The sequence below is a fragment of the Megascapheus bottae genome, chromosome 9, assembly GCF_031878675.1.
Source record: "Megascapheus bottae isolate mThoBot1 chromosome 9, mThoBot2.hap1, whole genome shotgun sequence".
NCBI classification, from domain to species: Eukaryota; Metazoa; Chordata; class Mammalia; order Rodentia; family Geomyidae; genus Megascapheus; species Megascapheus bottae.
Window position 1 is genome coordinate 31,968,995 of NC_143517.1, and position 16,716 is coordinate 31,985,710.

Here is a 16,716-nt window from a genome sequence, read left to right on the forward strand (position 1 = left end):
CTGTAACAATATGAGATAACCAAGGGACAGCAAAAGAGATGAGAGATAACATAGTACATTAAGTACAACAATCATTCATTATCTGCCTTTTGTTTCAATATCCTAGAGGTCCTTTCAATTAGCTTCATACTATATGGCCTTTTGTATCAAGGTTTTGCTCTATTGCAAATCTCTGCTAGTAGAGCCCAAGGTTTCTACTGATTATGACAAATGAGGGAAACCACTGAGCCTATCTTCCTTTGAGTCTGACTTATTTCACTTAATATGATCTTTTCTAAGTCTTTCCATTTCTTAACAAATGGGGCGATGTCATTTTTTCTGACAGCAGCATAAAATTCCATTGTGTACAAATACCACATCTTGTTGATCCATTCATCAACTGAGGAACATCTGGGTCCCTTCCATATCTTTGCTGTGGTGAATAATGCTGCAATGAACATTGTTGAGCTAGTAGATTTAGTATGCCCTAGTTTCTGGATGGTTGAGTAAATGCCAAGTAGTGGAATTGCTGGGTCATAGGGGAGCTCTATGTTTAGCCTTTTGAGGCACTGCCATACTGCTTTCCATAGTGGTTGAACGAGTTTGCACTCCCACCAACAGTGTAGTAGTGATCCCTTCTGGCCACATCCCCTCCAGCATCTGTTGTTTTTAGTTTCCCTGATCCTGGCCATTCTAACTGGAGTGAGGTGGAATCTTAGAGTTGTTTTGATTTGCATTTCTTTATGACCAGAGATGTTGAGCATTTCTTCATGTGTCTATAGGCCATTTTTGTTTCTTCTTCAGAGAAGACTCTCTTTAAGTCTTTGGCCCATTTTTTAATGGGATGGTTGTTACTTTGGAGATTAGTTTTGGATTGATTCAATTTTTTGAGCTGTTGATATATTTTAGATATGAGGCCTTTGTCTGTTGTATGGTTGGTGAAGATCTTCTCCCACGCTGTAGTCTTCCTAATTAGTTTACTAGCTATGTCCTTTGCCATACAAAAGCTCCGCAGTTTAATGCAGTCCCACTTATCCAGCCTTTCTCTGATTTGTTGTGATTCTTGGTCCTTATTAAGAAAGTTTCTACCTGTGCCAAGGAGGCCTAGTGTATCTCCTATTCCTTCTTGTAAAATTTTCAGCCTCCTTAGCGCAGTGGCAGCACATCAGTCTCGAGTAGTTTTTGAAAACATTCTTAATCCTTTCTCCTTTTGAAAATGCTCTGTTTTTAAGATTTTCTCTGTTATCTAGTAATTTGTTTTAATAAGCCCTCTCAAAGTATATGAAATAATATTCCATTTGAATTAAAAAAGTTGGTCTCATAAAATAATTTTAAAACACTGAATTAAAATATATGTTTAAATAAAATCATTTCTTTTCCACTTTCAATGTGTACTATTTTCAATCCAGAAAAGAAATACACTAGCAAAAATGTAGTAAATTAACCAGGTCATTTTACTATGTGGAACCTGACAAAATGACTTATCAAAATAAGGTAAGTTTTAATCTGATTAATTGATGAAGTTAGAGCACTGTGTAATACGATGTGTCAAGAAGTTATAAAGCCTTGTTGTAATAGAGATTTCAGTTGCTCATATAGTTTACAACCATAGGACATATATAACTCAAATTACATCAATTAGATTTGCGGCAGAAATCTTTGTCTCATTTTATTAAAGATTAAATATATTAATACATATTAATATTTACATACATAATCATATTTAATATTAGGAAATCTTAGAATAACTAGTGCTTTCCTTTGCAAATATTTCTTGTCTTGCCAACATGCAATCATCCTTCTTCTAGTAAATGTACTTTAATTTTCCATCAGGACCCATAATCTATAAATGATTTAGTCTATGAAGTCAAGATGTGCTTTCAGAGATGATCATAACATTCAGTAAATTACAGTATATCATTTTTCAGTGGTAGCAACTGATTAAAGAATAGATGTACTATACTCTGATTCAAACCAATGAACAGTGCTCAATTTGTGAAGCAAATACCCTTTCTAAAAGTAAAGTAATATATGTAAAATTCTTTCCTGTTTTATCCATTTGGAGATGAATTTTTGTCCCATCCAAACGAAAGTAACTAAACCAATGTAGAAGCAGTCATGGAAGCATTTGTAATAATGACAAATAATTCTTAAAGTTTAATAAACAAGGCACAGAAAGCCTTCTCTTTGCCCATGATTAGGTAAATTACTTTTTTAAATCAATGACTGGTATCTGATATAGAACAATTACAGAGCCAGATTAATATTCTAGCCAAGGGTAATGAAGTTAAACAAGGAAAGGAATAAATAAATAAATAAGCTTATTAATTCTAAAAGATATTTAATAGTAGAACTCAAGGTTTATTGTCCTAAATGAAGACATCTCATGGCTTTGCCCTAATGAGATTTCTCAAATGGATCTCTCATGTCTGATTATTGCTTTGAGAAGTGACAAGAGGAGCAGAAGATCAGAAGGCCCATAAAGAAAATGACTTTAAACTACTTGAACTATTTCTTAATCTTCTCTTAAGCCTTTTTGATAATGGAACAGAAATGGAAATTGATTCCTCCTTGGATTTGAATGATTTCCTTAAAAAGATAGAAAGTGTGAAAAGAAACCATTTAAAGCATACTACTCAGCTTGCACTTCATCTTTTTCAGAACAGTTGAAGAAGGAACTCATGCTGCATTTCCATTAATATATACTTGATAGTTATCAAGCTTCCTGTGTTATTAAATTAGCAGTTGAACTCTTGGAATCTGAGCTGGAGACATCTTTCTATAATGATTTACACATCCTTTCTCTTTCAGCTTTTCCATTACTATAATCATACCATGATTACTGACAGAATTTAGCTTTATAACACTGATGAACATTTATATTAACTTCATTAAATATGATATTCTCCTAATTGTATTAAATTAAAAATACCACATGTTTCATAGTATGATATTTCATAATAGAGTTAAAGAAATTTTGGTTAATACTCTTTTGATTTTTACCTTTTTAAAAGGGTGGTAAAGGATAATGATCTTCACACATATTTGTCTAACATTATGTGAAAAATGAATGATGACTCTGAATTGCTTGGATTAAAATCTTACTTGTAATTTTAGATGGACTCTTAGATATTAACCTTATAAAATTATGACCTTTAAATTTATGTGTAAATTGTATTTGGATATTGTGATAAATTTCACAAAAATAATTTAGCAAAGTGCCTATCATCATCAAGCATTAATGATGAAATATCACCAATACACTTTGATAATTTAAATTAATGTAACATATTGCATTTGAACAAATATGAAATCTTCAACCATCAGTTCTGTTATTTCTTCTTTTCATTTTCTTCATGTCTATCCTAAGTTTTAGAGAAAGGTATGCACATAAAGAATAAGGGAGAACATATAGTCCTTTTTTCATAGAGGCAAAGTCTAGTTGTGAACAAATACTCTTTGAAATTCAGAATGCAGTACATATTGGTTAAATTGAGCAATTTGACCAAAAGTGAACTAAAATATTTAGGGTAAAAAGTTGTTCTGTGTATTAAAAAGAGCTCTAGAATTTGAATACCTTAAAGTTCTTCTTATTAGATAGTTAGCAATGCATAATCAAATCATGTCAGCCCATATTTATCCTACTGTTCTACAAGGCATTAGAACTATTTTTTTCCATCTAATAACACCTTGGTATCAACTCTTTTCCATCTCATTTTGTCTTCTGAGCCTGTGAATGCCACTGGGTACTCTTTACTTTTGTGAATTGAATTTTTCAACTTGCACACGTGAGTGAGAACAGGCATTATTTAGTTGTCTTTCTATGTATGATTTACTTAGCTTAACAAGATGACATCTAGGCTCATCTGTATTGTTGTGAATGACAGTATTTTATTTATTTTTGTAATGGGATAATATTCCATTGTATATATTCAATTCTTTCTCTTTCTTCATTTTCAGTGAGCATCTAGGTTGGTGACATGTCTTGGCTATTGGTAATAGTGCTGAAGAAAACATAAGGATAAAACTATCAATTTTTTATTACTTTCCTTTGGAAATATATCCCATAGGAAAAATATTGGCTCACATCTTGGCTCTATTTCTAGGACCTTGGAGGACAAAAGTCTTTTAGTAATGACTCAACTAATAACTTTATCATGGTGTAGGATATTTTATCACATCTTGGCATCCACTTGTTACTTTCTGTCTTTTTGGTGGTAGCCATTCATAATTGAATGACATGGCATCATTTTATGGTTTGAATTTTAATTTCCCTAATGATTAGTACTGTTGAGCATTTACTCATGTATTATTTTTGGTTAGTTATATATGTTTTGATAAATGTCTATTTGGTTCTTCTACCTAATTCAATAATATTTATTAATAATGTTTTTATTATTATCACTATTAATTTTGCCATCAAGTTCTTTGATTTGCTTAAATATTCTGGATATTAATTCCTGGTTAGAGGAATAGTTAAAATTATTTCTTCCATTTAGTAGTTAGTATCTAAACTCTTGTTGATTGCTTCTTCTTTTCCATGCTAAATCACTTTCGTTTGATTAATCCCATCAGGTTTTAAATGTCCAATGCCCTGAAGTATTTCTCTTATGTTCACTTACAGTAGTTTGAGAGTTCAGGTCATACATTTGTCTTAATCAATTTTGTGGTGATCTTTAAAATGTGGTGGGGAATAGGATTCTAGTTTCAAAGTTCCATTACACTATATATAATAATTTTAACATGAATAGTTCATTCATCTATTTGATGTCCATTGATTTCTATATATCTTGTTTTTTACTCTGCTTTCATGCTTGAATGTGTGAGTACAAGTGTGCATGCACATGCATGCACATGCACGAGTGCACACCCACACACTCATACACTTATATTTTCTGGAGAACTCTAATATGGCATCTGTGTTGTTTTATTTGACTGCAATAACCATCTGCATTTTCTTTTCTAAACCTCAGAACACCAAGGATTTTATTTAGATTTATTTAATCCATTTAAAAAATAAAATTCCCAGTGTTCCTCACAATGATACCTAACTTTCTTCCATTATCATATGAATGAAAATGCTGTACAAGATTTTCAAGGCCTCTTAAGGTAGATGGAGCTCTGACAGCCATCATTTTCCTTAGGAATTGAAAAGTATACTCTCCTGACTTATCTTCCTGTGGATAACAAATGCAAATGAGCAACATATTTGAATGTTTCTTCAGCTCAAAGTTGAGATCCAGATATATATCCCCACTGTTTGGGATTTCCCTATGTTTCTTTTATAATTGTGTCAACATTTGAGAATAATATGTATGCCTTTCTTAATGATACTACTCGTAATAAAGTAAGGTTCTGATCAGCTAAAAGGTTTAATAGCTAAAGGATAGATTTCCTTAGTTTTACAGCAGTACAAAAACTCTTTATATAATTCTTCATTCAGTCCTTGATGTGTAGCAGCGCACTGTGTTTAGTTTTGTATTGATTCTTCTGTGCCTGCAGTGATGTCTTGTCTATTAAGAATAAAGAGGTGTGGGGAGGAGATAGAATGAGAGAAAGAAGAGGAAAGCTTTCATCAGGTGAATTAAGATAAAATGAAGCCCAATTTTCTAACCTTAAATGGTTTCCCAAAATAAAAAATGATTCTGGCAGTAAATTTTAGTTTAACAAGGTACAAAATCAATATCACATCCAAGTTTGAAAATTGGCCAACCTGAAGGACTCAAGTCGTTTCCTCAGCCTTAATGTAATCAAGGTTTACTTCTGCTCCTGCACTTACTATAGAGAAATAACATCCTCTTTTATAACCAAAGCATATGGTGAACTTTGGCTACCCCAAAAATTTGAGAAGTAAGAATGTATTGTGCCAATTTTACTAATGTCGTGAACATTTGCAAAACTCTAAGGTACACTGATTTAGGTCCAATAAAAGTTAGAAAAGTGAAACACATATAGAAACAATATTGAGTATGATAAGGAATATTAATTGTGAAGTTAAATGTAAAAACAGTTGTTCTGGGACAGAACCTGAGTCAGGCACGGGTAGTGGACCCGGTTCTGCGGAGAGCCGAAGATGGCAGTGAACGTATACTCGACCTCAGTAACCAGTGATAACCTAAGTCGATATGACATGCTGGCCTGGATCCATGAGTCTCTATGGTTGAATCTGACAAAGACTGAACAGTTGTGCTCAGGTGCTGCCTATTGTCAGTTTATGGACTTGCTATTCCCTGGCTCTATTGCCTTAAAGAAAGTGAAATTCCAAGCTAAATTAGAACATGAATATATCAAGAACTTCAAAACACTATAAACAGGTTTTAAGAGAATGGGTGTTGACAAGATAATTCTTGTGGATAAATTAGTAAAAGGAAAGTTTCAGGACAATTTTGAGTTTGTCCAGTGGTTTAAGAAGTTTTTTGATGCGAACTATGAGGGAAAAGACTATGATCCTGTGCGGCGAGCTCCTCGACCAGCGAGGAAGAACGACCACCACTCGAGGATTCTTCTCAAATCATACTTTATTGGAGAGCCTTTTGATTGAAGGGGGAGCAGGAAGCGAAAGAGGGGAGGCATCAAAAAGCAGCTGCTTACATAGGGAACAGGAACACGGGTCGCTCCACCATTGGCTGCCGCCCTACTGCCACAACGAGGTGCCGCGGGATTGGCCAGGGATCATCATGTGATTCGCGCATGCGCATAACTTAGGACACGTAGTCGAGAACAGCATTACCTTATATGGAGTTTTTACCTCTAAGGAGTCAGGAAACGGGCGCCATCTTATAATGGCGTTTGTCCCGGCTCCCTACAGCTCCCCCTTCTTGTTTTGAGCATCAGGCAAGAGTAGAGGTCTGTTCTCTGAAGAGAATAAGGACAATGCAAGGCCTCCTCTCCAGGCTCTTTCCCAGAGGATGACCCACCAGTCCGATGCCCTTTTTTCAGAGGTGGGAAATTTTGGCATCTACCCACATGCAAACAGACGTGCTCTTCTCGAGAAAAGGCATCTCCCTTTTCCCAAGTGCAGTGCATACGCCTTGCATCCTGTTTGCTCCAGATCTTAAGCTGCATACCTGTCCCTGTGCAATGGGATCTTGTCCCCCGGGGTGCAAAGGCTATGCAGAAAAATAAGGCTCAATTGCCCTTTAAGACTGAAAGCCATATTTGGGGTGAGGATCCAACTTCCAAGGCGGCTAATGCTTGTGAAAATCATTACCTTATCCCTCTGTGTTTGGGCTTGCAGGTGACAGACCAACCATAGGCAGACCACACATCCTTTTCTTTTCAAGCATACTTAACCAAACTTGGGGGGAGTCATGCATTTCTAATGCTGCAAAAGCTTGTTTTATAATAGCATTATCTCTTTTTCATTTATAACTCATTTTACATAGCATCCAACACAAAATCCCCAACCCACACATCATTAATCCCAATAAGGCTAAACTTCCAGCCCATTCTTTTACCCAGGAGGACGCCTGTAATATCCAATCAGTAATTTTCCCGAAAAGGGGCCACATTTACCCTGGTTGAATTAACAATCATAATTTCATATCTCAATTGGCTTGTAAGGTTTTCAAAATCATGTGACCATTGTCCAGTTAACATCTGACCCAACTGCCTTGACAGATTAGCGGTATAAAGACATCGGCCCAACTGTCTGTCCATGGGAAGAAAAGGTAACTGCAATGATGAATTGGTCATGAAAAGATACGGCAAAACACGAGCGTCATGCTTCACAGGCATCGGTATTGGAAAGGTCTTCATCAGCGCCCACAAAATCCTCTCCTGGGCCATCACTGGATCTGCTAGTATTACCACCAACATGAGAATGATCTTCATCGTCAGTGCCTTTCTCGGGTTCTCCTTCCACCTTTCGCGTCAATCGCAATGGGACCCAAAGCAGTGTTTCCTGCTCCGACGTCTCCTCTCCGTATGTCGAGTTCTGAATCCTCCTCGGCCCCTCGCTTGTCGTCCTGTCTTCCCAGGGTCCCGGGTTTCGGCACCAGTTGCGGCGAGCTCCTCAACCAGCGAGGAAGAACGACCACCACTCGAGGATTCTTCTCAAATCATACTTTATTGGAGAGCCTTTTGATTGAAGGGGGAGCAGGAAGCGAAAGGGGGAGGCATCAAAAAGCAGCTGCTTATATAGGGAACAGGAACACAGGTCGCTCCACCATTGGCTGCCGCCCTACTGCCACAACGAGGTGCCGCGGGATTGGCCAGGGATCATCACGTGATTCGCGCATGCGCATAACTTAGGACACGTAGTCGAGAACAGCATTACCTTATATGGAGTTGTTTACCTCTAAGGAGTCAGGAAACGGGTGCCATCTTATATTGGCATTTGTCCCGGCTCCCTACAATCCTGTAGCTGCCAGACAAGGTCAAGAAACTGCTGTGGCTCCCGCTCTTGTTGCTCCCGCTCTGAATAAACCCAAGAAACCTCTTGGCTCTAGCGGTGTAGCTCCACCAAGGCCCATTTCAACACACAGACCTACTGCGACTCCTAAGGCTGGCCCAGGGGTGGTGTGAAAGAATCCTGATGTGCACAACGGGAATGATGAAGCAGCCGAATTGATGCAGCAGGTCAAAGCATTGAAACTTACAGTTGAAGATTTGGAGAAAGAGAGAGACTTCTGCTTCGGAAAGCTAAAGATTTGCCAGGAGGCTGAGGAGGAAAATGACTTTGTATTGCAGAGGATTGTAGACATTTTCTATGCCACAGATGAAGGCTTTGTGATACCTGATGAAGGGGCCCACAGGAAGAGCGAGAAGAGTATTAACAGCCTGGACTAGCAGATCAGCATTGAATTCTTCACTCAAATCATGTGCTTAACTTTTATTATTCCTAGAGGATTCACCGGTTTCTTTTCATAAGCAAAAATACCTCTTCTGGGCTGGGAGTTTGGCCTAGTGGTAGAGTGCTTGCCTAGCATGCACGAAGACCTGGGTTCAATTCCTCAGTACCACATACATACAAAAAAGCCAGAAGTGGTGCTGAGGCTCAAGTGGTAGAGCTCTAGCCATGAGAAAGTCCAAGGACAGTTCTCAGGCCCTGAGCTCAAGCCCAGGACTGGCAAAAAAAAAAGTACCTCTTTTTAAAAGTGCACTTTACAAAAGTTTCACTCCTCTTCCAGTAAGTTGAGTTAGAAGCTTATACCTTGTAGCAGAAGCAGTATTAACATCTAGTTGGTTCACCTGGGAACAGAGAGGCTGACCATGGGACTCAGTGTGTAGATACTGGTCACACTGATTGCTGAAGAAGATGTTTGGTGTAACACTGAGGTGACACCCTCAGTAGAGACATGTAAAGACTGAATTGAATTTTAAGCTAATGTGAAATCTTGGCAAAGAACGTTTTAATAAATAAATGCCTTAAGAGTATTTAAAATATGCTTCCATATTTCAAAATAGAAAATGTAATGTGACAGGTGATACTATGTGTCAGACTTGTGTCTGGGAAGGAGGGGCCAGACTTTGGGACCTTTGGAGCCTTCTGTCTCGGGCCTTTACAGGGCTGCTTGCATCCTCACAAGGCCACATCTTTGGCCCCAAAGTGAAGTTTAAAAAGTTGCTCTGTAAGGTCATTTGGTGTCATCGGCCAGATGCATCCCTGCAATAAGCAAGTGGCGCGGTTGCCGGGGTGAATAGTGTGTTTCAGCCCTGAGATGGTTTGAGATAAAGACCCAGATTTTCATTGAGCAGTCCTCTGATTTTTCCAGCAATCCTTGAAATTGCTTTGTATTATGTTTTCTTTTCTTTCTTTCTTCCTTTTTTGGAAATGAGATAGGCTCAGATTTTTTTTTTAATTTTAATCTAACAACTAGTTTTGGGATCTTGCCCACATCTTTGGTATTCAAATGGGGAGTTGTATCCCATTTTACTGGTTTTTAAGTTTACATTGAACATGTTTCTCTTCTCTGCTCCCTTTGTCCACTGGGGGCTCCTCTTTGGCTCCTTCCTTTTGCTGCTTAGTGTTGGAAGTACAGCAGGCAGGTGATCATGCTGCAAGTTCTTGCCGGACCTCTGGCAAAGGGAATGATCGTTGACCGCCATGGTTACCTTGGTATCTACAAGGCTGGGGTGTTTTCCATATCTGATGTTCACGGCTTTCCATTGTTATCTGGATACTTTGCCAGTGCACTAATCTCTTTGGAGATAAAATTCACTAGTGTGTTACTAAATGTCAATTTTATTTTGCAGAAAATACAGTACTGTGTCTGAATTAATTATTCATATTTAAAAGATTTCATTCCTCTCCCTCATTTGCTTTGCCCATGGCCTGCCTAGTCAGTCCCTTTGTTTGGCAGAATTCTGCAAAATGCATTTCACCCACCACTGAGATTGTTCGGTCCCTGATGTGTTTGTATTGATTTGTTTCTGGTGGTAGCTTGTCCTTAAATGTGTGTAGAAAGCAAGGTATTTTATGATAAAATTGTTGTGTAATTCATGCTTTGTGTGGAATTCAGAGGGAAACCCAGATTCATTGATCAACAATGCCAAAAATGCAAGTAACCAGCCATTGTTGAAAGGACAGTAGTGCTCTTTCTCTTTTGTGGCCTTTTAACTTATGTTGCCCCCAAATTCCATTTTATTGGGAACCCATTTTCCACCTGGTCTTTCCTGACAGGGTTTTTTTTTTCTACTTTAAGCAGTTTCTAAGTAAAATTCTGCATTTCAAGAGAAAAAAAAACCCAGTTGTTCTACTTTAATATATACCTGTTTTAAAAACTATTTCAACTTTTGTGAATGTAGTAGGCATTGTTCTAATAAATCAACTATAGAATACAAATATAGAATGTAGAGCCTGTTTTCTTTTGGGTGACTTTTTGTTCTCTAATTTTTATTTTAAAGTAACTATAGAATCATAGAAAGTAGCAAAGAGTTGCACTAAAAGATCTTATGCATGCTTATTAACCATCACTGAGGTTAACAGCTTCCATAATTACAGTACAATATAAAAATCAAGATGCTGGGGCTGGGAGTTTGGCCTGGTGGTAGAGTGCTTGCCTAGCATGCATGGACACCTGGGTACCACATACATAGAATGCTAGAAGTGGTGGTGTGGGTCTAGTTGTAGAGCACTAGCCCTGAGGAAAAAAAGCTCAAGGACAGTGCTCAGGCCCTGAGTTCAGTCCCCAGGACTGGCAAAAAAAAAATCATGATGTTGACATTGATAAAATCTTCAGAATCACTCAGATTTCCTAATTTATAACATGACCATTGAAAATATGAATATGACTTTGAAATTTTATTCCATACGAAACCTTTTTATAATTATCACTGCTGTGAAGATGCAATAAATTCCTGGATATCATTTCATATTTTTCTACTTCTATAAATTTATCATTTTAAAATGGTATCAAAATTAATTTATATGACACTTGGTTACTGGATATCGGCTCTTTGTCCATTCAACATCATTTTCTTGAGATTCATCCCTGTAACTCCTGGCATGTGTAGTCTTCCATTTTATTTAGTAGTAGCCAATGGTTTGCATGTGTAATAGATGTAGAGCTATTCACTTGTGAAAGAGCATCTGAATTGTGTCCCAGCTTTGACTATTACACACAAAACTGGTTTGTATGATGATGTACACATTTCTGTGTGATTTAAGTTCCAATTTTCTGTGATAAATGACCATAGGGGAAATTGTCAGTTCTTGATATTTGTCTTTTAAAATCTGACTTGCTTTTGTTTGCCAGTGTACCTGTCATTTTATACTCTTACCATCCGCAACTGAAAGATTCAACATCTCTGTTCATTTTCCAAGATGGAATAACTTTCCTAAATTTGATGTTCTTTGGTCACCATCAGTACAGGTATTCCATGTACTAATTTTCCTGTTACTTGATTTTAAATATCAAGAAATGCTTCAATATACCGAGAATGAATTATATAGCACTCTTTTAGATATTCTGAAAATGTCACACCAATGCAAACATTCTGTACTTGATTCTGTTTCATTCCACAAATATATACTGACAGCTACTAGGACCAAGTATTGTTTTCAGATTTGGTGAAATTTTTGCTACAGTATATAGATAATAAAATATAAAAATGGGTTTAGCCAGGGTCCAGTGGCTCACAATTTTAGTCCTAGCTACTCAGGAGGCTGAAATATGAGGGTCACAGATCAAAGCTAGCCTAAGCAGGAAAGTCCATGAGATTCTTTTCTCCAATCAACCACCAGAAAACCAGAAGTGGAGTTGTAGCTCAAAGTAGTAGAGCACTAGCCTTGAGCAAAAGAACTCAGGAACAGCAAGCTCTGAATTCAAGCCACAGGAACAACAACAATAAAAAGATGGTTTTAAAATACAGTTTGAATTATTTTCTAGGTAAATTTAAGAAAGTAAAAATAAATAAAATGCATCCCTCAGTAGGTTTTTCCCACTTGTAAGAATAGCAAACTATTTACTTGTCAGAATAAGTTCAAATTTTATGTTTGGTCATTTAGGTCATAGTTTTGTCTCCATGTAATTTTTGGCATTTCATCTGGCGTTTATTTAGATTTTGTTACTTTGTTTTCAGAGATGCATTTGCATTGTCATCATATTTTTCCTAAACAATAGATTACTCACTATCCTGAAGAGAAGATAAGCTATAAATTGCAGGAATATATTCATCTGACTAAAATATCATTACAGATAGCTATGTTGAACTTTGTCACAGACTTCAAAATATTTTCAAATTATTTCTGGTAATACCCCGCATACTATAATACCCTAGTTTGAAAAACACTGTGTAAACCCAAGATGACCTAATAAAAACATGATAAAAGATTTCTTTTAATATATTCCTGTTTTATTCAGAAACTAAAATTAAAATAGCATTAAATACAAGTTTGATATGGTTTTAGATAGACCATTTGCCTATACAGATATCAGTGATTGTTAGAAGATGTAATAAAATAATATCTTTTCACCAAATATCACTTCTTCACATCCACCAAATTAACACTAGATTAAATGTGTATTACTGAATATTTTAAATGCTTCATATTTTGTTCTTGAGTCTCTACTCTCTAGAAAGCTTGGGGCAAAGAGCTTTTTGAATTGTATTTTACTAGCTTCTCAAACTTACAAACTCATCTACTTTCACTTCACAGTCACAATGATTTGTCCCAAATTATGTATAATAACATAATACATTACTTTTTAAAACACACATCATTGTGCTAAATATTTACCTGTACAAAAATTACATATATTGATCATGGAACAATACAGAGTGTTAGAACATTGATGGCTTTCATTTGCTATTTTCAGGGATGATACCAAATACCTTTTAAATGTGACACCAGAAAATAGTCATGCCAGTTTTATTTCAAAGAACCCCTGAGTTACCCATTTCAGTTCTATTGGAACTGCCTAAATATGCTAACCAAGGCTAATCAGTATATAAATGGGATTGAAGACCTTAGGGCATAGGCAGTTAAGTGGACATTGGATGGACATTAAAATACCTGGGTAAATGTGGAGTGAATGTAAACTACTGCAGAGTATCAACAGAAAAACAAGCAAGCAATTTCCCAGTGCCTTTCTGCCATCATGACATGGTGCTACACAGAAGCCACACAAGGAGAAAAATCAAACTCATTTTCTGAATATAAAAGCATCTTCCAGGATAATGCACAAACTGAGAGCTTTATATTGAAACTAGATGAAATGCTTGAGATATAAGTCAAATCAACAAAGACAAAATGGAGTGTTACATAACCTTCTGTGAAAGATAAGGAAAAGTTTAAAGGAATTAGGAGCAGAGCAAAGCTAGCCCAGCCAGGAAAGTCTATGACTCTTATCTCACATAATCTACAAAAAAGCTAAAGTGCAGATGTCTCGCTAGTAGTAGAGTTCTAGCCTTAAGAAAAAAGCACCCAGCACCCAGGCTTTGAGTTCAAGACACAGGAGCATTATTAACATGTATCATGCCCACTATGCGCACATGTACATACCTGCACACACACACACACACACACACACACACACACACACACACACACACAGAAAAATAGTGTAGTTAAGTACATAGATGTTATTATGAGCACAATTATTTAGTTCTAGAAAATATGCATTGCTAATTCTACATAAACCAAGTAAACTATCTGTTATGTACACAAAGAATTAGTGCTTTTGTCAAGTAAATACACATTATTTGTACATTAAAAATATAAGGACAGAAATCCTTTTAGATGTGTTTAAATTAATTGCCTGCTAGATGGTAAAGCCTGACACAATTTAGGATGATATAAGGATTAAAGTATATATTCAAATGCAGCAGATGAATGAAAGATATTACATAGCATTGCATATTCTGGCTTGTAAAAATTAATGGTATTTTAAATAGAAAGTGAGTTAAGGCGTAAGAAAAATAATGGGCCACAAAATTCTAGGTCTTGGAGGTTAAAGTACTAGCTGTCAAATAAAATTATCAAGTAAAAAGATAATTATTAGTCAAGGCAGGTGGATAGTCCTATGATGATATAGTTGTGATCTGAAACAGAAAATCAAAGCAAATACATATGAAGTATTTCGTTCTTATAAGACTTGCCACATCTGGCCTACAGTTTTTCAAGTTTCTTCATTCTTACAAAATATCTATATGCATGATTAGACTCCCTAAGATTTGGAACTTGATGAAAGATATATAGTTTTTGCAAGTTCTTATGAATTATCATTTCAAAGAATGTTTCTATGTGTGACTAATCTGTTTTAATTTATTCTGGTCAATGTTCAAATACTCCTCGGGATAACTTCCTAATTGTATTATAGCAGGGCTTCAGTTTGAATTCCTTCCACTTTAAGAGCTGTCATTATGTGTACAACATGTTGTATTAGAGAAATTTGAAAAATATATTGGTCTCAAACTTGTCCCCAGGCCTCAAAAGTAGTTATCACTCTTTATGACAAAGAGTGACTCTTTTGACTCATGCAACTCTTTTGACAGAGTCAAGGTTAAAATTATATAACTGGGTAACTCTGAGTCTGAGACTAGAGTACAATTGTTCTGGATAGAAGTTTAACAGATGATAAAAGATAAGCCATGTCAGGGAATGAGATACATGATTCTTTTCCATTATGTCAGAAATAGTGTTATGGACAGAGTCTCCTGTGTCACAGAGTAGCTCCAAGAATTATTATTCTTTATCTGAGAACTTTCCCTCCTAAACTTTAAAAGGTTATTCTGTTTACACATTTCTTTCTCTTAAAATGTGTAAGGAAGAAAATGATGTTCCATCAGTTATATAGGCAAAAATATTTCAAGCAGCAAGGAAAGAATACACTTTCCTGCTATGCCAACATTTTGTGAATTTGTGATAGCCTCCGAGTCTTGGAGTAAGCCAGGGATCTTTTTTTGGGGGGAGAGGGCGCTGACTTTCTAGAGGGAGACATGAATCACGTTACAGTACAGAGCCTAAGAGTGGAATATGTACTTTTTTATTTGCATAGAATTATTAGTTGTGAAAACTGTATAAACTTCCTTTCAATGAACCAACTTTTGGTTTCATCAAGGTTTTGGATTTTTATTTTCTAGTCATGGGGCTTAAACTCAAGGCCTGAGCACTTTTCCTTGGTTTTTTCTCAAGGCTAGCATTTTGTCACTTGAGCCACAGCACCACTTCCAGCTTTTTTCTATGTATGTGGTACCAAGGAATTGAACCCGGGTCTTCATGCATGCTAGGCAAGCACTCTTATCACTATGCCAAACTCCTGGTCCCAGTTTCGGATTTTTTAGTCTTTATTTCACTGATATATTTTCTGATCTTTATTATTGCTATCTGTTTATTTAGAGCTTCAGAAGTTCTTGATTTTCTAGGATCCTGAAGTGGATATTTGTTTGTAATAGCTAGAGATTTCTGATGTGGACCCTCAGACCTGGAAACATTCCTCCTAACATAATGGTTGCTGTATCCCAAAGGTCCTGGTAAGTTTATTTGAATTCTAATTGGATTTAAAGATACTTCACATTTCTCACCTTAGTTCTTTAAAGGCTCATCATTTAACAATATGTTCTTTTTATTTTTTCATATATTTATTATTGTAATTAATAGAAGGGTTACATGATATTTGCCAGATAGATGGTGCATTAATTCCCATACATTGATACCCTTTCACATGTCTTGGTCCCCATTTCCCTCCCCCCCACCCTCACCTCTCATTTTGTTCTTTTTATTGTAATTAATAGAAGGGTTACATTATATTTGCCAGATAGAAGGTACATTTCTTCACAAACATTGATATCCCTTCACATGTTTTTGTCCCTATTTCCTTCCCCTACCCTCTCCTCTCATCTTGTTTCCCCCCTTCCCTATCCTGTTTCAAATAAACAAGTAAACACACATACACACACACACAAACACACACACACACACACACACATAATACATCAGATAACAAGGTAAGATACTGTAACAATATGAGAATAACCAAGGGACAAGAAAAGAGATGAGAAATAACATAGTACATTAAGAACAACAATCATACATTATATGGCTCTTGGTTCCCAATTCTGGAGGTCCTTTCATTTAGTGTCATACTGTATGGCCTTATGTATCTAGGTTTTGCTTTATTGTAATCTCTGCTAGGAGAGCCCAAGGTTCATTATGTTCTTTAATCTCTTTATCTTTGATTCATTTTCTTTTTCATTATTCCTATGTTTTTTGAGCTCTAGTTTCTCTATTGTGGTCTGATATAATATAGGGATGATTAAGATATCCTTCTATTTGCCAAGACTTGTCTTATG

The 16,716-nt window shown here is 36.3% G+C and overlaps 1 pseudogene; it reads left to right on the forward strand.

The window, feature by feature from the left end:
• Nucleotides 1–6,052: 6,052 nt before the first annotated feature.
• Nucleotides 6,053–8,756, forward strand: LOC150058975 (microtubule-associated protein RP/EB family member 1-like; annotated as a pseudogene).
• Nucleotides 8,757–16,716: the final 7,960 nt, after the last annotated feature.